This window comes from Panthera onca, chromosome A1, assembly GCF_046562875.1.
Source record: "Panthera onca isolate mPanOnc1 chromosome A1, mPanOnc1 haplotype 2, whole genome shotgun sequence".
NCBI lineage: Eukaryota > Metazoa > Chordata > Mammalia > Carnivora > Felidae > Panthera > Panthera onca.
In genome coordinates, this window is record NC_138339.1 from 219,308,496 (window position 1) to 219,330,402 (window position 21,907).

General features: G+C 33.7%; 1 long non-coding RNA gene across 2 annotated transcripts in view; it reads right to left on the reverse strand.

Annotated features, from left to right (window-relative positions):
- Positions 1-21,907, reverse strand: part of LOC144613040 (uncharacterized) — a 101,763-nt gene that overhangs the window by 52,942 nt on the left and 26,914 nt on the right. Inside the window, exons 5-7 of one of the 2 annotated variants that reach the window (XR_014137419.1) lie at positions 21,448-21,514; positions 10,468-10,550; positions 7,124-8,691 (exon numbers count right to left, since the gene is read on the reverse strand). This is a non-coding gene — a long non-coding RNA (uncharacterized LOC144613040). The remainder of the gene's footprint in view (positions 1-7,123; positions 8,692-10,467; positions 10,551-21,447; positions 21,515-21,907) is intronic. The other variant, XR_014137420.1, reaches the window with a different exon arrangement.

Sequence of the window (21,907 nt, forward strand, 5' to 3'; positions counted from 1 at the left end):
TGAAAAAGTACTTAGCTGTAAAAACTAAGAAGCCTGCCTTAAAAGATGTCATAAAAATTATTTTCTTAGCCAAGCCATAATATTGTTTGTCTCAACAATGATTTGGCCTCAAAAGAACTGGCAAAGATACTACAAAATTATTATTTCCTGCACATCTGATGCCAGAATCAACTACACTCCACTGCCAATTTCAGAGTGATATTGATCCTCCCGGGCACACTCCATTTAATAAGTAACTGAGCACCTACTATGTGCCTGGCAAGATAGAAAACGTTCCAACTGAAGCTGGATTCCCCTATATGTAATTACAGAAAGAATTCCAAGAGTGGTGATTCTAAGCCCAAGCTATTGTCCTGCAGTCTTATGAACATCCAGCACCACAGAATATAAACATCAAAGAACGCCGTACTGACACTATAACTAAAATCTCAAATCAGAACTATAGATTAAAAATTTCTATAGAATGGATTCCTTCCTGTTTATCTAATATTTTCAACCTTACTCTCCTGTTAAGTCTTAGGAGGAAAATGAAAAGTTAATGATCCATTTCTATTCTGGATTTGTCTAATAGCCTTCAAAAAGTAATCCTTCTTGAAAACAAATGCCAATTTATAAAAGCTTTTAATATTTAAAAATTATGTTCTAACTCCAGTATTTAATGAAAGTAAGTTAACATTTTTATTTCATAGTTCTTGGACAAGTGATATGTTTCTGGAAACCTTGATCTTGAACTTCTTAGAGTACCTTCCTTAGATGCTGCCAGGTCTGTTAAAACAATGATCATTATCAGTAAAAACTGTCCAAAAGCAAAACAAAATCCATGTTTCCCTATGATTTCCTTTAGTCAAAAGTTGTCCTGTTGGCACAAATGGTCTTACATTTTAAAGGCAAGGACTTAAGATGTGTACTCATTTTCTTCATTCCAAACAGTAGCTTTAAATCTTACTAACTACCCCAACCCCATTTCATCACTTTTGAGGGTCTTGGCAAAGCAGTCCACTTCCCTAATGCACACATTCAAAGTCAGCAGAAAGCCCTTGCACATCCCTGAAACTCGATCTCCCCGGTTCTGCCCTCCAGGTGAAAACAAAATGCACAAGCCTCAGATTGTTACTTGTCTTCTCTTTTTCAAGGAAGCTTGGAAGCTCCTCAGTACCTTCAACCATTCCTTGTGAGATCTGAGCACCTCATATTTTTCAATTTTCTGAATGCACTCCAGTTGGTTCACATCCATATTCTACATGTGTCCTGACATGAGTCATACATACCAAGACTTCCAATCAACAATGGTTTGGGGGAACAAGTGTTTATTAGCATGTAATAGGTTAACCTAAATAAATCAATTTTCATGCTAGTTTTGAAATGTGTCCAAAGTTTACCTAAATTCCAAATTAAATAATCCAACTTGGCTATCCAGAAACCAAGGCTACCTAGTATTGTTGGGGGGGGGGGGGGTAAGTACACAGAAGAAATTCTTTTTTGGGTGAGGGGGTATTTAGTTCCTTAATCAATATGGGAAATACAGTAAAACCATCACAAACTTTTCCTGAAGAGTGTGACTATGTAAACTTTCTAAAATGAGTAAGTCATCAATTTTTAAAGGTTCAAATACCTTGAGTTTTAGAGGTAAACACATCTAAGAATTACTAATTTAAAAAACAGTACAATAGCTTATTATCAACCAGAGGCTTTACTTTTGGGTGGTGTTTTTTTTTTTTTTTTTTTCCCCCAGAGGATGCAATAAACCACTAAAATGCAGGCCCTAGTGGCACAACAGGGTCTGACTTGAAATCTGCACCACAGGCCTGTCCTGGTGACAAATATTCCTCTCCACAGGTAAAGATTTTTAGATTCCCCCCAAATGTATTTTCTTTACCGTATTAGCCAACGTGTTTTCAGGTTCTAAACCTGCTTTTCTAAATTAAACTACCACTGTTCTTAAGAGTTTCAAATTATAAAATATTTGCATGTGAAAAAACCAAGTTGAGACATACCATATTTTGCTTACATTCTAAATGGGTCACAGTAACAGAAAGGTCATACACTAGAACTCATACATTTGTGTTAGGTTTACATATTGGTAAGTTTAGTCATGTTTTGCACGAAATGTCCATATTAATGTTTTTTGAATATCAAATATGAATTCCACAATTTTAGAACAGCTCAGGTTTTTGGTAAATTTGATGTGGTTATGGGGATACAAAAGAAACAAATTCATAACTTAGTACACCGGTCTTAGATTTCTCTCTGAGCAAGTCTTGGGCCAGTATACATATTTCAGTAGTTCTTTTTCTTTCCTGCTAAAAAACCTTCAATGACTTCCCTTGCCTCAGAATGCTTCTCACACAATGGAAAGGTACCGTTGGGGTTGGCATGCAGGCGTGGTAGAAGAAGCCAATGGGTAAACAAGATGCATCTTCCCATAAACTCAGATTTACTAATCTTGAGGAAAAAAAGTTAATAAAATTTAAGCATTTTTACAGTAAAATATTATGCAACAAATTATAAAGACAATAGTTTAAGGTATACTTTAGATAAATGTAAAGAAAAAATTTTCTTAGCCAAAAGCATATCCCCTCTCTCTTCTCTAGAGGGAGATGTTCTAGATTTTGATCCCTGGAATAGTTATGAATTGGATTAAGAAATAAAATTTGTTAATTCAACTATGCAACTAGAAGGGAATAATATAAAGCTAATAATTGTTGCTACTGGATAGTAAAAATAGGATTTTTAAATAGAATTTTTTGCCTTTTCCAAAGGTTTCTATGCCTATGTATTCCTTTTATGCTAGGAGAGATTAAATCTTTTCAAGGAAAATTATTTTTTCTATTAAAAAGTTTATTTATGTATTTTTTAAAGTTTACTTTTGAGAGAGAGAGACAGAGCATGAGAAGGGGAGGGGCAGAGAGATAGGGAGACACAGAATCTGAAGCAGGCTCCAGGCTCTGAGCTGTCAGTACAGAGCCCGATGCGGGGCTCGAACTCACAAACTGTGAGATTATGACCTGAGCTGAAGTCGGAGGCTTAACTGACTGAGCCATCCAGGTGCCTCCCCCCTCCTCAAATTTTTTTAAAGCAAGCTCTACACCCAAAGTGGAACTTGAACTCATGACCCCAAGAACAAGAGTCACATAATCTACCGACTGAGCCAGCCAGGTGCCCCAAGCAGGAAAATTCTTAATTTTTAGATCTGAAAGTCAGTTTCATTGCTGTTAAGTATCTGTAACTATAAAATAAACTGGATTTGTTTTTCTTTACATAGTTTATTAATACAGTTTCAAAATTAAAATAGATTTATCACTTTTATACTTACCTTTTGAAGTTTTGAAGAGTGGGGAAATGACAGCAAAAGCACTCAACAATGAATTCAAGATGTGATTTTTGAATTCCTTTCAACCCTCCTTTGAGAACACAGAGATTGCTCCCCTACAGCTGATTTTTAAATTATCTGATTTTTGAAGTTACCTGTTCAGTTCTTCCCTGATAGTTAATTTTTATCACTTCTAAATTTCCTGAACCCAGCAAAATTTCCAAAAGGGTTATGATTATGCGGTGGTGCTTCAAATATTTGTTTTTATTTTTTAAGGATTTTTCTCTCTCCTTTTCAAAAACAAACTTTCCCCAAGTCACAAAAACCATAAAGCTTACTTATAATCATGAAAATAAGATCCACCTTCCTCATCTTAATAAGATTTGTCTCACGCCTGTAGTAAACCAGTGATTGAACAGTTCAGCAAATGTATTCTTCTAAGGAGTCTGTTCATACTGTCTGACATTTATCATGAACAATTTTCTAGCTGATCAAATATTCATTACATTATTTTAAGTAGCTGCACAGTATTCCACTCAGCATGTTATTTAATTAGCCTTTTAATATTGGACACTTTAAAAAACTCTTACAAATTTTTATTATTGTAAGCAACATAATAAACACATGCATTACTTAAGAGTGTATTTATTACTTTTACAATATTGAAAAATTAAAATGATGACTTATCATTCCTTTAAATGTGCTAAAATCCTAAAAATATATATGGATGGTTCATACTCAATTATATATGAGATATAGAAAGAGAGAGGGAAGGAGGAAATGGAAGTAGAGAAAGAGGGCCAGAAGGAAGGAGGGAGGGAGAAGAGATTCCCATGTAACTGAGGAAAAAAATCAACTATATCAACGTCAGCACAAAATTAGTATTTAAACTTTGGGACCTGATATTTAGGTTGATGTTTTCAAGTTCTGGGTGTTTTAGTCCACTTGCTTTTCTTCTTTTTGTTTATAAAATTTTAAATGTTTATTCATATGGCTAATGCATTTAAAAGGTTAATATGTATTAATAAATGAGGCACAATTAATGATGAAGTATTATGTCCCTCAGGTGTGTTAAGTTAGGAAAAAAAAAAAAAGGCCAAGAACTAGAGATATAAATTGTTCATACCACAAGAAAGAGGGATAATACCACATGGTTAAAGTCAGGAAACACTTACCACACACAAGAGGTCTGGCTCATTTTTAACCACGTACAGGGAGGGATTAGCTGGGAGAGAACTGGCACCCCAGAGAGCTGGGGTGGTGAAATGGCATAAATAAAAGCAAACAGAAAAACGGATGGGTCAAGACTAGTTCACTTGAAGAAGAGTTGGGGCAATATCATGATGCAAAAGCTAACAAGTTTGAATTTTACCTTATAAACAAAAGCAGTGTTTTAGGAAGATTAAGTTAGTGGGATATATACCATAGCGAATGAAACAATTCCAGGCAAAGAACGTTTCAGCTAAGATGCTACAGAACAGGTGATAAATCATTAAATACTTAATTATGACATCAATTCCAGAATGGAGGCGTCAAATGGCGGTGATTTGTTTGGGTAAATGACAAACATGAGTAAGTTTAGTGTCTCCTGGAGCCGTTAGCTTTGACAAGCTAAACTGATCAAGTGGAAAACAAATTCAGAGCCATCAAAGCACAATTTGTAAAAATCTGATCATCATACATGTACCTATTAACCAACTATTTAAACATTTTGTTTAAAATGTTTAAACAATAGTGTCTGATGGAGGTTGTAACCTTGAGTCAGATTTACAAAAATACTGTTCTACCTACAAAGGTCAAATAGGCTGAGACGCATACTGCTGTCAAAGTTCTCTGAAGGAAGTATGAAAAATTAAATCTGTAGAACAAGCTAAAAGCTGAAAACAGCCATAAGATCTAGCCCTTACAGACTCTTCAATCCCATGAATTATGAGTCCCCTTCTTGTGTATTTAATCGCAGTCAACCAGATCTCCTTGCTGTTTCTTGTACACACCAAAAGTGGTTCAGCCTGAAGATCTTTGTAGTTGTTATTTCACCTGCCCGAAAGGCTCTTTTCCCAGATACCTAATAATTTGCTCATCGTTTTAAAAATCTTTGTCTAAATAATCATTTGTCAAGCATTTTCTCTCTACAGTATTTAAAAACTTCTCTCTCCTGTCTTCCAAACACCTTTATTCCATCCTTTCCACCTCCTTTGCATTATTTTTCTACAAAGTACTACCATCTGACACACCACATATAGCACCTATCAATTTTTTTGTCTAGTCTATTACTCACATCTCACTTCCAAGATCATAAACTCTATGAGGGCAGAAATTTATCTGTTTTGTTCTACAGATCCTCAGCATTTGAGTAGAATAAATTTGTACTTCTCTTTATAAATGTTTCAAATCTATTTTTATTTTTTTATTATTATTTTTAATTTTTTAATGTTTTATTTATTTTTGAGACAGAGAGAGACAGAGCATGAGCAGGGGAGGGGCAGAGAGAGAGGGAGACACAGAATCTGAAGCAGGCTCCAGGCTCTGAGCAGTCAGCACAGAGCCTGATGTGGGGCTTGAACTCACAAACTGCGAGATCATGACTTGAGGTGAAGTCAGATGCTTAACCGACTGAACCACTCAGGCACCCCTCAAATCTATTTTTAATGCTCCCTGTCAAACATCTGCATTTTCACACTGCCACAAAAGACATTCATGAAAATATAAACAAATTAACATAAAAATCTGCATTGACCATGTTAAAATTTATAAATTCTCTTAAGAAATCATGTACTCATTCAACTTTCTTGACTTACACGGTAGGACAATAAATACCCTTCTTCATTGCTTGCTTCAGGCTAAAACAGCATTTTTAATATTGAGGACATGGAAACTTAAAAAAAATTCTGTGATTTACTATCATATGCATTAAGTCCAAAAAGAAATAGTTTTAGTGGTATAATAAAAACTTATATTCCTGAAATGGTATAATACAAGCATTCCCCAAAATTATAAAATAATGAGATGCGGAAATTAGCAAACTTTAGGGTGATTCAGAATTTCTATCACTTCCTAAAGATATTCCTTAATAGAATAATCCATGGTATTAAGTGGTTAAATTATAAAACAAAGAGAATACCTTTGAATAACAAGTTAATCAAATTGAGTAGCATTTTGTGTAAATAGGTAGCTAAAAATTTCTCAAACAAAATCTAATCCTATGGCATATGATAAATACAAACAATAACATTTTCCAGGCAGTTTACATTTCTTCAAAACACAAAAGTTCAATTGCAAGAATGTAATACCAGATTATTCAAAGTTCCACAGAATTAAGGGAGAACTGTAATCATCAGTATGCTAATTTCAGTATATTACTCATAAAGTTTTTACATGAATTCAATGTATTAGTAATCAAGAAATAGACCCAAATAGAAATTACAAATGTTGAATTTAATTTCAGTAAAATAAAGACAAAAAAAAAAAAAAAAAAAGCAAATAATTTGTCACCTCACACAGTAACTTTAACATTAGAGGTTTAAACTTAATATTTATTTTGTCAATTATTTTTTTCTTCATATATAGCTTCATATATAGCTTTAAAAAAAATTCAGAAATTTGTGAGATATATTTATAAATAAATAAGGCAAGAATATATACTCTCACATTTCTGGTGTGAGTTAGTTCTGCATTAAAGGGGCTCAAGCTATTAATAAGACATAAATTATAAGAAATCCTTTGATAACAGATGAAAATAAAAAATTTTAGCTGGAAATGATGATGGTCTCATTTCTTCTTCTAGCTATGCAAATAGTATGTCTAAATACTTACTAGAACCAAATCTATCTGAAAAGTTTGGAACATTAATTTTTCTTTTTGTTAATACTCAATGAGAAACAACACTGAGAATAAAACTTTTTCGATGAATAAGGGATAGTAATATCCACCTGTAAAAGGAAAAAAAATTGATTTAGAATGTCAATTTCTAAATAGATAAATCATTAACAGAGATCACAGTTTATGCAAGCATAATCTTGCTAATCCAATACAGCTAACCTGGGCATATACCCATAATGACACTTAGTGGCTTAAAAACAACATGTAATTCTCTAACAACCAAAAGGATATATAATTGATTGAAGAAAATCTTCATTGTTGAGTACAGAATTAAGTCTAAGGCCAAATTTTCATATTTACTATCACATATCAATATGTGTGACCTTAAGAGATCTGCCTTTAAATACAGGATGTGAACTGAGTTATTCAACTATTACAATATTCCTCTTGCTACCTCCTGAATACTTACTTGCCTGAGTCCTCTGAGTTAGCTCCAAACAAACTCAATCCATATTCCAAGTAACAGATTTAAGATGCTCAATATTGAAATTTTTTGGCATCAACTTAAAAAGAAACCTGAATGAAAGAAGATGAGCATTTTTTCCCCAAAGATGATGGAAAAAATGAAAACACATACCTGTATATACTTATTTTTTCTTTGTAAAAATAGTCAAATTAAGGTTAACATTAAAAGGTACAACTTTTATTTTACTATTTGCTTTTAATGTGTGCAAAATTACACAAAGATGAAAGTGTATTAACTCGTACAAATACAACTTCCAGTTCTGCTGAATTACCTAAATGTGTGTGTTTCATTAGGTACTGACAGGCTACTTCCTCTTAAGAGACTGGAAAGAAGCTGAATGCTGTTATGATAAATTTCATTGTAACAGTTTTTCTATAGTTTCTCACTTTACCAATATTTTCATTTTCCTTTAATCTATTCTCAGGATTAAAACAAGAAAAGTTTTCATTTAGCAATAATAGCCCCAAGTGTTCCTTCTTCACATCTGGAGGACCTAGATATAAAAATTCACCTAGTAAATGTAAAATCCAGGTTTTCTCTCTTTCATTTAGAAGGCAGATTAGACTAAATACAATATACTTAGAAAAACAAAAACAGGAAAAAAGGTATCTAATTCCTGAGTTATTCTGGAAAATAGTGGACAAACTTTGTAATTCATTTAATAAATATTTCCAAGAATCTAGATGTTAAATCTTGGAGTACTTTCAGAGGAATCAAAAGTTATATTTGTTAGTCTTTCATAAAATAGTTGAAATGAAATAAAGGAAAAGAGGTGAACAGCTTGATGAATGATTTTTCAAAGCACCAAGTCAATAGTGCTTAATTGTACTTAATGTAAAAGCTGGCATTTAATTCTAGCTACCGTATATATGGTACACTGCTTCCTAATTTGGGGAAAAAAATTTTTGCTGGGGAAAAATTGTTTTTAAAAATGAGAGCTTTGCCTTACATATTTTCTTTACCTTCACATTAGACTTTAAAAAGAAGATCCTTGATTACAATTCCTTAAATTACATCTGAAATACTTTTAGGGTTTCTAAAAGACAATAATAATTGGAAATGATTTGTTAAGAAGTGCTTTTATTTTGTAGATTTCCTGCTTGGCTGCAATTGAAAAGGGTAAACTATTCCTTGTAGAAAAGAAGACCAAAAGTGTGATATGCTACACAAAAACACCTATCTTGTCCTGAACATTAATTTTTAGTTTAATGACTTAATAAAACAATAAATAAGAAACAGAAGGTAAAGAAAACATTTTTCTTTAAATCTTAAATTAAAAATTTCAACTGTTACATCTATAAAATTAGTAACTATAATAATAATTTTTACTTTTACTCTGAAGTTAAATATTGACTATAAAAAAGCAAACAAAGTCACATTTTCAACTTGTCAAAAATCTTCAGCTAAGGATTTAATAGAAACAAGATAAAACAATGATAGTGTAGAGTCAGAAGGCATAGGATTCAGATTCTAATCTGTCACGTGGGGCAAATTACCTAATTTGAATTTGTTTCCTGAGCCACCCAAAAAATAGGCTGGTCATCTGTAAGGTCTTTCCTACCTTTGAGTTTATGATTAAGAGCATTTTGAGACCCAGGATTTCAGGGATTTAATTCACACGTTTTGAAATTTCCCCCTTCTAACGAAATATTTAGAAACATTACTACAAATTGTCTTGTAAGTTCTGTTCAGAATGTATATTTTATAATGCACACTTATCTGTGAAATAAGCAAATATTTTTAAACTTCATTTTACTGGAGAAACAAAGGAAAAACGAGTATTTAAAAATTTCAGTATCTACAATGAATATAAATATGCATTAAAGTAAATTCGGTTCTGTATAAGCTCTTTCAATAAACTCTTGATGGCATTCAACACTATTATTAAATTGCACTTATATTATTTTTTTTTTTTTACAGATTTTAAGTAATCTCTACACGCAATGTGGTACTTGAACTTACAATTCCGAGAGCAAGCGTTACACACTCTACCGACTGAGCCAGCCAGGCACCCCACAACCATGTTAATACAAATACATCTTAAAAGTTACTACTTATTTTTATAGAATCATACTAAAGATAACAAGGTTCTCAATAATATTGAAAATACATTATCAATAAAACTGAAGATATATCAATGATGTTAATACATATTAAGACATATTAAAATATAAAACATATTAGACTGTAGAACATGGCCAGCCTTACTTCAGCAGCACAGTTAATACTGGAGATAATTTTAGAATCTTAACGCCAATATTTACGTGCTGCTAAGGCACTGCTGACATCACTATTATAAGAGCTATGAATAAAAAGAAATATCTTTTTTTCAGAAGATCAGATCCTTGTATTTTTGAGGCAGCACAATATGGCCTGCACCTTTTCAAAATCCACAAACCATTATGTGCTGCTACTTTACTCCAAGGTTTTGTTTTTTAAACACACATTAGCACCTGAAGATACAAAAAATTTTTTTCTTTTAGAAGAGAATACATTAAGAAACCAATATTTAAAGATTATAACGGACAAAGTATACATAAATAGCTATTTCTTAGAAGCTTTTAAGTAGAATAGTAAAATTTATTTCTACATCAAATGTTTAAGGAAAGCCTACTACGTGCTAAGCATATTGCTATAGGTTAGGAACACAAAGATGTGTAATATGAGGAAAAGCTAAGCATTTCCTCCCCCTTTGTCAACTTAATAAGCCAATAAAGTTAAATATTTAAGCAAATTTTTGAATGTATTAAATATATGAAAGTTTTTTTTCCTTTTATAAACACAAAGTGAATTCATAAAACTTGGTCTTTACCTTGGTAAAAGCAAAATTTACAGACAGCAGTTCATTCCTTGCGGTATGCCTTTCTAAAGACATCTTCCATCCAGTAGGTAAGACTTCATGTCAAAGGAAAAATAAGAAATGACATATAAGAGCTCAGTTTCAATAAACTTAAGCTAACAAAATGCAGATGTACTTTTAAAGGAAAAGATGATGTCACATGAAATATTTTAACGCTAAATAAAGTGAATTTTCTAATTAATTTATCTTAAAAAAATCCAAGTATTATCTTACTCTTAACATTTATCCCTTTTTTAGAATAGTTACTCTGTTAAAAGTTGGACATCACTTTACATAAGAATTAAAGATTATGAAGCCTTTGGAAGATGAATCAACTTTGCACCCAGAGATGAGAAATAAAATTGGAATCCTGTGGCTCTTGATCTTCCTTTATCCTATCGGCCTCCCCTCTTCACCAGGCATGGAAATACACTCCTGAACAGTTTCCACTTACTCAGATGTAGGAATGTAATAACCTCTTTCTCTAAAAGATACAAGGAAACTGCCACCACTCTAGTTTAAGCCTCGATAACCTTTTGCTCCAGTTTTCTCATCATTAAAATGGCTATGCTACAATGACTTGAGAAATACGTAATACATATTTGTATTTACCAACTACACTTGGAACAGTTCTTTAGGCTACCCTTTCCCACTTTCCAAACAAAAATGTAAACATGGTATTTTCAAATATACAAAATTTATGTACGTACTTTTTTCATTTAACAAATATCTTAATACCTACTATGTGCCAGGCACTGTCCCAATTGTTACACTAGTTAGTATACGGACACAATTCCTTCTCAGAATTTAAAATCATTTAAGGGGCACCTGGGTGGCTCAGTCAGTTAAGCGTCTGACTTTGGCTCAGGTCATGATCTCACAGTTCGTGGGTTCAAGCCCCGCATCGGGCTCTGTGCTGACAGATCAGAGCCTGGAGCCTGCTTCAGATTCTATGTCTCCCTCTCTCTGACCCTCCCCCGTTCATGCTCTGTCTCGCTCTGTCTCAAAAAGAATACTGAGCAGGCTCCACACTGTCAGTGCAGAGGCCTGATGTGGAGCTCAAACTCAGGAACTGTGAGATCATGACCTGAGCAGAGATCAGGAGTCAGATGCTTAACCAACTAACCCATCCAGGTGCCCCTAATAAATCTTTTTTTCTTTTAAAAACTTCACAGTAATAATGTCTTATTATTTTTAGAGTATTGCGGTTAAATACATGACATAAATTTTACCATTTTAAAGGGTACAGTTCTGTGGCATTAAGTCTACTTACACTGTTGTATAACTATCACCACCTTCCATCTCCATAACCTTTTCATTTACACCAACTGACACTGGAGCCACTAAACAGTGCCCATGCTTCCATTCCCTCAGCCCCCGGACACCCCTAGTCTACTTTGTCTTGATGAATTTGCCTATTTCAGGTACCTTATATAAATGGAATCATATAACATTTATTTTTTGTGTGTCTGGCTTTTACGTAGGGTTAACTTTTTCAAAGTTCATCCATGTTGCTGCATATTTTACACTATCTTTCCTTTTCACAGCTGAGTAGTATTCCATTGTATGTATATACATTTTGTCCATCTATGAACATTTAAGTTGTTTTGATCTTTCTGTTATTATGATTAATTGCTGCTATAAACATGGTATACAAATATCTGTTTGAGTCCTGCTTTCAATTCTTTTTGGTATAAACCCCAAAGCAGTATAACTGGATCATATGGTATTTAATTCTATTTTCATGTTTTTGAAAAACTGCCATACTTTCTTTCTTAGATAGTGGCTATACCATTTTACACTTCCATCAGCAAAGCAAAAGGATTCCAATTTCTCCCCATCCTTGCCAACACTATTTTTTTCTTGTTAAAAGATAATAGCCATCCTTGGGGATGTGAGGTGGTATCTTGGTGTAGTTTTGACTTTCATTTCCCTAATGATTAGTCATTTGAGCATGTCAGGCTTATTGATCATTTGTATATCTTCTTTAGTGAAATATGTATTCAAATCCTTTACTCATTTTTTAACTGGGTTTTTATTTTGTTGTTGTGGTTGAGTTCTAAGAGTTTTTTATAGATTCTGGAGATCAGTCCTGTATCGGATATATGATTTGCAAATATTTTCTCCCATTCTGTAGGTTGCCTTTTCACTCTGCTGATAGTGTCCTGTGATGCATAAAAAATCTTAAATTTTGATGGGAGTCCGATTTACCTTTTTGTTGTTGTTGCTGCCTGTGCTTTGGGTTTGCTATCCACGAAATCATAATCAAGACTGTCATGAAGTCGTCCCCCTATGTTTTCTTCTAAGAGTTTTATAGTTTTAGTTCTTACATTTAGGTCTTTGACCCATTTTAATTTTTATATATAGTATGAAGTATCGATTTCATTCCTTTATATGTTGATATTCAGTTTTCCCAAAATGATTTGTTGAAGACTGTCCTTTTTCCATTGAATATTTTTTTTTTTTTTTTTTTTTAACAGTAAGTTCTAAATGGGGATTAAACCTGGGTGGCTCAGTTAAGCATCTTCGCTTCAGCTCAGGTCATGATCTCCTGGTTGGTGGGTTTGGGCCCCGCCTCAGGCTCTGTGCTGACACCTAGGGCCTGGAGCCTGCTTCATATTTGGTGTCTCCCTCTCTCTAGGTCTCAAGAAAAAAAGGGGGGGGGGTATATTTTAAACTAAAAATTTCTTTGAATCTATAGACTGTTCCCACTGTCACATGATAGAAATATTCAGAGGTTAATACATGCCATGAAAATATTTCTATTTTGTTTAGACATAACCATTAAGTACCAGCACACTGCTTTCAATTTTTCAAGTACTTAATTTTACTTTTAATCTGGCATCAACACAATCTGTAATAATTACTGTCTTCAAGTATGCTTCAAATTCTGCATGTAAACCTCTAAGGAGCTGACTATATATAGCCCTTGGGTCACAGAATGACTATGCTTGGTCAGGACAATGGAATACTACACTTGTGGTATGAAATGTTGATACTACACCTGGAGAAATTTTGAAATTAGCCATGCTTTGGTATCTTTAAGAATAGGCCTAAATTATGGGGTCTAACTAAACTTCATGACAATTTCATTAAGCATAATAATTTCTTACTATCCTATAAAGAAAGTGAAAGTTTTATGAAATGTCTAAATATATAAAATCCACAAACATTAAAAATTTTTTTAACTTGTTTTTTGGCTACAGATGCTTAAAAACAAAAAAATTAACCAGATAAGATACCTTTAAAATTCAATGTTGAGAACAGGCAGGTAATGAAATAGTATTCAGATAAAATCCAAGAAGTCTGTTTTATAATCCATAAAAACCTAGCTTTTGAGTAAAGTATAAAACTGTAGTATGTCTATACTTGATTTTTTTTTTCTGATTAAGAAAGTAATGATTATTTAGAAATTGTGTGTGAGGTGGACTTCAATCTAGACAACTTATTCCAGAAAAGTCAGGCTACACACACACACCCACCCACCCCCACACACATATCAAGGTCTGTATAATCAGGACCTATCCAGTATTTCCTACTTCTCTCCAATTAAAAGCCTCTACCATTCCAGTTAAAAGGTCTCTTTTAAGAGACATAAACCAATGTAGTATGTAGACTTTTCTGAAATAATCAAGAATTTTAAGAGAAACTAGACATTATTACAATAAGATTATTATTCATTGTGTTATTCTACGTATGGGTGGTTACATATTTAGCAAAAAAGGGTCCCTGTAAGTTAGAGAAGCATTTAAGTATTTATGAGTGGACAAAAACTGGTCAGGCATGTGCTGTGGCCATCAGGTAAGTAGCAAGTGGAAGAAAATTATTTATCATGCTTGTAGTCAATTGTTTTCCAGTTCTTTCCTCTCCTAAACTGTATATTCCTTTCTCCTCTCTAAATCTTCACTGAAGCTACTGCTGGAGGCTAAAATACTCACTAATCCCCTTTCAATTTATTCCTACTTTAGAGGACAATTCAAGTCTATATTTTCCAGTGTAATCTTCAGCCTTCCTAGCTGATATTGAATTGCACCAGTTTTAAGAACTTTTGAATACAGGAAATTATTCTTATTGAGTACTATGCTGAGCAAATAACCGGCTTAATTATTTCATACCTATCATCCATTCAAACTGGACTAGCTATGTAGCAATGCTTCCTGGTATGGCCCATGCCATTTCTCTACTTATATACAAACGTTATATAGCGCCTCCATCACTTAAACTGTGCTTTCAAGTTTGCTGGCTAAAAGCAAAATCACATTCCCTAACTACATATGGAAAGAGCCTTACTGGTTAGATGTAGATCTAATTTAAAAAAAAAAAAAAAAAGAGCTATTATAAAAATTAGAAAACAGAACCATTCAACTCTTGTCCTTTTTCTTTATAAAAGTTTTACTTCCAAGCCCCGTGGTTTATACTCTGGCCTATGACCTCTTAATTATCTTTATGATTTACCACCTTTTAAGTATGTATCAACTTTTCATTTTTATGATCTTTTAAGAAAACAATAGTCATTTTGAAAGGTGAGACAATAAATCAATGTTTTAAGAAGTCACCTTGAACATTAATCTGAGTAAATAGGAATGTTTAAGTACATTAAATTAGCTTTTTTCATATTAGATACCAGATTTATTTTTTTAAATGTTCCTTTATTTTGAGGGAGAGAGAGTAAGCCGGGGGTGGGGGGGGGGGGGCCGGCAGGCAGAGGGGGGGAGAGGGGGGGAGAGGGAGGGAGAGGGAGGGAGAGGGAGGGAGAGGGAGGGAGAGAGAAATCCCAAGCAGGCTCCTCTTTGTCAGCACAGAGCCCGATGTGGGGCATGAACTCACGAACCATGAGATCATGATCTGAGCTGAAATCAGGAGTTGGACATTCAACCAACTGAACCACCCAGGCACTCCAGGTTAACAGATTTAAAAATTTTTTAAATACAGTAAAAAGGATACAAATTTTATATAAATTAAATGTTTTCCCCCTCATTTTCTTGCAATTAATTGATTTGCAAGTCTAATTTTGATTCAATTAACATTTCTGTTTAGGCATATTTACTTTCTTATGCTGCTTTAATTTCAGTTCATCTCATTCATGTTAGACATTACCGCATTTAACAAAAACATTAACGATCTCGCGGTCCGTGAGTTCGAGCCCCGCGTCGGGCTCTGTGCTGACAGCTCAGAGCCTGGAGCCTGTTTCAGATTCTGTGTCTCCCTCTCTCTCTGCCCCTCCCCTGCTCATGCTCTGTCTCTCTCTGTCTCAAAAATAAATAAATGTTAAAAAAAAAAATTTTTTTTAAAAACATTAAAAAATTCTAGGCATGTCTCCTAAGCTCTAAAATCATCCTGGATGAAACAGAATATACTAGCCACTTTCTGCATTTTTCTTAACTTAATCAATATAATATGCAGCAAAAATAATGTATTGAGGGAGAAATGATACAGAACACTGAATTTGAAGCTGGGTGACCCAAGATGGAATCCTGACTCTACCCCTTGTGTCTTTTTTTTTTTTTTTTTTAATGAGTGAGAGAGAGAGAGAGAGAGAGAGAGAGAGAATGAATGAATGAATATCTTAAGTAGGCTCCACACTCAGTGCAGAGCCTGACATGGGGTTCAATTTGATGACCCCTGGGGTCATGACCTAAGCCGAAATCAAAACCCAGATGCTCAACAGACTGAGCCACCCAGGCGCCTCTATTCCTTATGAATTCTTGTATCTTGGGTAAGTTATTTCAGTACATGGAGCTCTGAGACTCCTTTTTGTAAAATGGGTTATTAATGGCTAGTTCATAGCCCTTTTAAGACTGTACAAATTTAAACTTTTATGAACACAGCTAGTAGTGAATAGGTATTTAATAAATGACTGCTGAATTTCTTAACTTACGGTAGGATTTGAAATACACTTTGGACAAATGTAGGGTTTCAGTGGACTGTGATTCAACATGAACCAACAGTGCTGATGACAAAGAGAAAGTCAGTGGAACCAGGCAGGCTACATTGATAGAACTACCTTATTCATAAAAGACAGACTGTATTGTGTACCTCAAACCCACTGAGTACAGTCAGTTCTATATGCAATACTGACAAAATGTAGCAGATCCAAAGTGGAATATCCAGGATACTACTGATCTAGAATTCATGCTATGAGAACCAGTGGAAGGACTTAAGTATGCTTAGCCTAGAGAAAAGACAGAAAAACTATTTCTAGAAGACATATCTAGGGCCAAAGGATGAAATTATATACTAAACTGAAACCTGCTCTCTTATGAAAATTTTATTTTCTATCAATTATTTTAACTGACATAAATACAATTTATACCATTAAGGAAAAAGTTTCTCTATTATAGTTCTAACACTAATACTCTGAGCATTAGAATAAAATCAATAAAGATCAACTAAAAAAAAACTGACTTAGAAAATTTCAGTATAAGATGTTTTATTAAGGATTTGGAGGACAAACTATGTTTAAGTTTTGATGATAGGGCATTAAATACAAAGGGAATAAAGAAACAGAGGCAATTTAAAGAAAACAAAACTGAAAAGAATTTTAAGAAATTTATTTACTGGATATAACAGGAAGCATGAAACTGGCAAAAAGTCAGGTGTGATTGCTGACAATTTGACATGTATCTATCTCAATTCTGCATTCAATCTGTTTCTGTTTTTACATGGAGATCATTTTGAAAACTCAAATTTCAGGCAAAAAGGTAGTAGCAAAGGGCAAGACTGCATCAACAGTTTAGGGATGTTACCTATTCTATTTATGCTTAGAACCTGAAATCCCTATTATAACAGAATTTATATTTGTATGTTTATTTCCTATTTCAATAAAGGTCTGTACTATTAAATTTTGCATTGTTTTCATTTTCATAAGAAAACATCAAAAGTAACTTCATAAATAAGACATTTCCTATTATACTTCTTTGAATCATCCATCTTGAACTGAGAACTTGTTCAAGGTGGGAAAACAACTAACCCAACTCCTTTCTATAATTTTGGCACTAAAATTCAAATTTTATGGCTACAATTTTGTTGAGAGCAGAAACACAGCCTTGCATAGACAGATCACATTTAATAATTTAAATTATTCTGTTCAACACATATATGTCAAACATGTAAGACTGTAAGGATAGAACTACTAGCATTTGATTTAAACACTCTCAAAAAGAGAAGTTATTTGAACAATGAAAAATGGTTGTGGCACATTGTAAATTTTCTCTATGTTCATACGTTATAGAACAATATACCCCTTTAAGAACCTAGATTTGATATATTTAACTAAATTAATATCAATTGATCAGTAAATTTGCAAACCTTCCTTACCACCAAATGCTGAGATTATCTAGCATCCTTATAATTTTTTTTTTTTTATTATAAACATTATTTACTACTAATCCAAGTGCCAAAAGAGCAATTTGTTCTTTTGTTTTTTCTTTTGGTAGTCTTTCCCTCAGAAACATTCACATTATAAAATTATTCAAAATAATTAAAAATTCCTCATAAGTGCCACAGGTAGACAGCCATTTAACACAAGAGTAAATTTCAATCATGAGATTCCAGCTATTTTTAGCGAGTCATACCAAAAGCATTACATTTTTATTGAAAACAACAGATTCTATATCATTTGCCTTATTAACTACTTACTGCCCTGGAGTACCTCAATCAGCTCCACATTTACACTATTTATAATTCAAGAACTGACAATATTTTCTAAAATGGTATGATTACATGCCATTGCTATTCTATTGCTAACTTCATAAAAATTCTAAAAACTTATCTAGATAATCAGTCTAATGTAAGGAATTATTTTTGTTATTTCTTCTTACTAGACTTGCTTTTGATAATAGACAAATAATAAGTCTACTGATTATAAGGTTACTTGTTTCCATCACTTTGGTTTACAGGACTAACAATGACAGCACAGACTGGTTAATATTCTGCTTCATCTTCTGTTTCTTATTTAGAGAGTCGGGGTCTTAAAGTTTTTGCTGTTGTAAATTAAAAAGCAGCAATGATCGTAATTGCTGACAGTGCACCTAAAGATATTATTTCATTTAGCACCAAATGATGGATCTAGTTATTTTAAATTTATATAACAGAAATATGTAATTTAAGTGTATGTACCCAAATTTACAATGTGAAAAAACAAAACACAGCTCAAAAATCTTAAAGTGAGAAAAAAGAGAAAGAAGTATTATTTTAGTTTTATTTTAGAGAGGGGACACATGAGCGGGGGGGGGGGGCGAGGAGAGAGGGACAGAGGGACAGAGGGACAGAGGGAGAGGAAGAGAGAGAAAAGAGAAAGAAAGAGAGAGGAAGAAAATCTCAAGCAGGCTCCATGCTTAGCACAGAGCCCAGCCTGTTTTTTCTTTTTAAATTTTTTAAAAAATGTTTATTTATTTTTGACAGAGAGAGAGCATAAGCAGGGGAGGGGCAGAGAGAGAGGGAGACACAGAATTGGAAGCAGGCCCCAGGCTCTGAGCTGTCAGCACAGAGCCCAACGCAGGGCTCAAACTCACAGACGGCAAAATCATGACCTGCGCCCAAGTCGGATGCTCAACTGACTGAACCACCCAGGCGCCCCAGAGCCCAACCCTTTAACCCTGGGATCATGACCTGAGCTGAAATCAACAGTCAGACACTCAACCGAGCCACCCAGGAACCCCGAAATATGATTATTTCTGAAAGGTTTATGTTAAGCAACAACCATTTAAGAGCTTTAAACTGAAAAAAAACCTTGAAAGAAATTTCCTCTCTTTACTCAATTTATAAAAATGAACCCAAAACACTGCCATTATTTAATTCAGACAGCAATGAATATATAAAACACAAACATTCTACAACTTCTAGAATATCCACATCCCACAAGTGGGGAACAGCTTAAAAAAATTCCTTGAAGAATGGCATTAAATGAGCATAAGAGAATGACAAAAGAGGGGATACCCACGCATAATCATATAGAATCACTGACTACTGTCATGATGTACCTATTTTTCTGGGTACTGACTGGAAACAGCACCATCTTAGTAACTAAGATTAAAGAGAACTCCAAACATACTACCTAGAACAGACAACAGAAAGCATTCCAATTATAAAATACAGCAAATGACCTATGTTTAAAAGATGCTGGAAAATATCCAGCTTATTTATTTGCTTAGAAATTTACAAAGGAGATGAAATAAGGTTAAGAATATGACATTATCTATGCTTTTAAATCTGTTAGAAGTTAAATGATACCTATTTCTTTCTGAAAAGTCAACTACCTTCCAATCTACAGTAGGAGCACAATACCAATCAAAAAGATTTCTTTTTCTAAGAGTAAGCTGAAGTAAAACTGAGCTGGCTTCCAAGGGACCAATTAAGTAACTTATGCCTGGGCTATATAGGATTCTCTGGGGATTTGCAAATGTTTCCATTTTAGTTTTCCAGAGACAAAAATATAAAAAGGAAAAAAAATTAGAGAAGGAAGTGACCTGTGGTATTTGGCCACTACTCTTCAAACTGGCTCATTAATAAAAGTCTTCAATATTTAATTGATTTCTACCCAAAAAACTATTTACTGAGTTCAGTGGCAGATCTTCTATGATAAGGTCACTCCTCGACACATAAACATTATTCACAGAGTCACTAATCCAATGGTATTAGATATGGTAGAGAAGAAATCTGATGCACTAGTTTTCACTAAAACAGGGCCATCCCTCAACACCACGAACAGAAAAAAGGTGCACTTAAGTTTCTTTTATTTAGGGATGAGCTCAAAGAATAGATGGAAATGAATCTTTATGGTAGCTTGACTTTAGAGTCTCAAATATTTTTTTTAAATATTTTTAAAATGTTTTATTTTTTATTTATTTTTGAGAGAGAGAGTGCGCATGTGTGCAAGAGCTCAAGCACAAGTTGGGGAGGGGCAGAAAACGGGAGACACAGAATGTGAAGCAGGCTCCAGGCTCTGAGCTGTCAGCACAGAGCCCAACGCAGGGCTGGAACTCACAAACCCGTAAAACCATGACCTGAACCCAAGTCAGATGCTTAACTGACTGAGTCACTCAGGCACCCCAGGGTCTCAAATATTTTTAGGAAAATAGTTATCTTGTGTATTTACCATGACCTTGATTTTGAGTTTTTCTAGGGGTATGACGTCAATTTTAGCTAACCTGTTAAAATTTTTTCCTTAGAATTTGTAAGTTTCTCAAAAGTTAAATGAATCAGGGTACAAATGTTTATTCTAAGAAAGAGGTGTGCATGTATGTATGTATAAAAGGAAGGAAAAGGGATTGCCTTCCTGTCTTTCCCACTTTCTGAAGTTTAACAGCTAAATTTTAAGTATCTCACAGAAAAGTGTGCAGGGTAATTTAGTGAAATATAAAAACAAATAAATGAAAAAACTCTCTCTCAAGTGGAGAGAATCCTTCCAATTTATAAAACCATAAAATAACTATCAATAAACCTGACTAATGGGGGGCACCTGGGTGGCTCAGTCAGTGAAGCATTCAACTCTTCATTTCAGCTCAGGTCATGATCTCACAGTTGGTGAAATTGAGCCCTAGACTGTACTCTGCACTGACAGCGTGGAGCCTGCTTGTCTCTTTCTTTCTCTCTCTCAAAATAAATATATAAACATTTAAAAAAATAAAAAAAAATAAGCTTGACTAATAATAATAAAGATAATTACTTATTTATCAATTCCTTTGGAGGACAAGTGTTTAAAATTATGATTCTCAGATTTAGAAAATAGGGCCTTGCTGTAAAATACTTTCCAAAATAGAAAACTTATTCAAAGCAATGGCATTATTCTTGTCCTAAACTGGATTAAATTAATACCAACCTTCAATGTGTAGGGGGTACGGGGAGATAAGAAACTTGTCATTCAGAAATAAAGCAACACCTGTAGCGAAACACTAACTTTTTATAGCAATGGCAGAGGTTAATACTAAATATTAACTGAGAGTTGATACTTACAAGGTAAGAATTGCTGGGCTAAGTAGGGGACTATTTTATTATGGTCTTCATTTCATCTTTATTAAACCTAGGAAAAAAAATAAGAGTGAAGACTTTAAAAAATTGATCACATTATAGAAGTTAATAAAATTTTCAGCTAAAGTTGATAATCAAAGCTTTCTGATCCTTATACAGCACAATCACAGATTATGAACACCAAGCAGCATTTACCTGTTTCAGTCCAAAGTGTTATCATTAGTTTTTAGAATTCACTTTTCTATTACTATTACCTTCTCAAAGTTTAAAAGTCAAATATCTAAGTGCAACTAAAACTCACACTTCATGTCTAACTTGGAGTACACTCAGCTTCTAGAGGACATCATCTAAGTGCAGATATTTTAAGATAAATTCAAGATCATACCTCAAGATTGACCAATCTTTCTCTCACACACATACACACATGTAACATGTATACAAATGC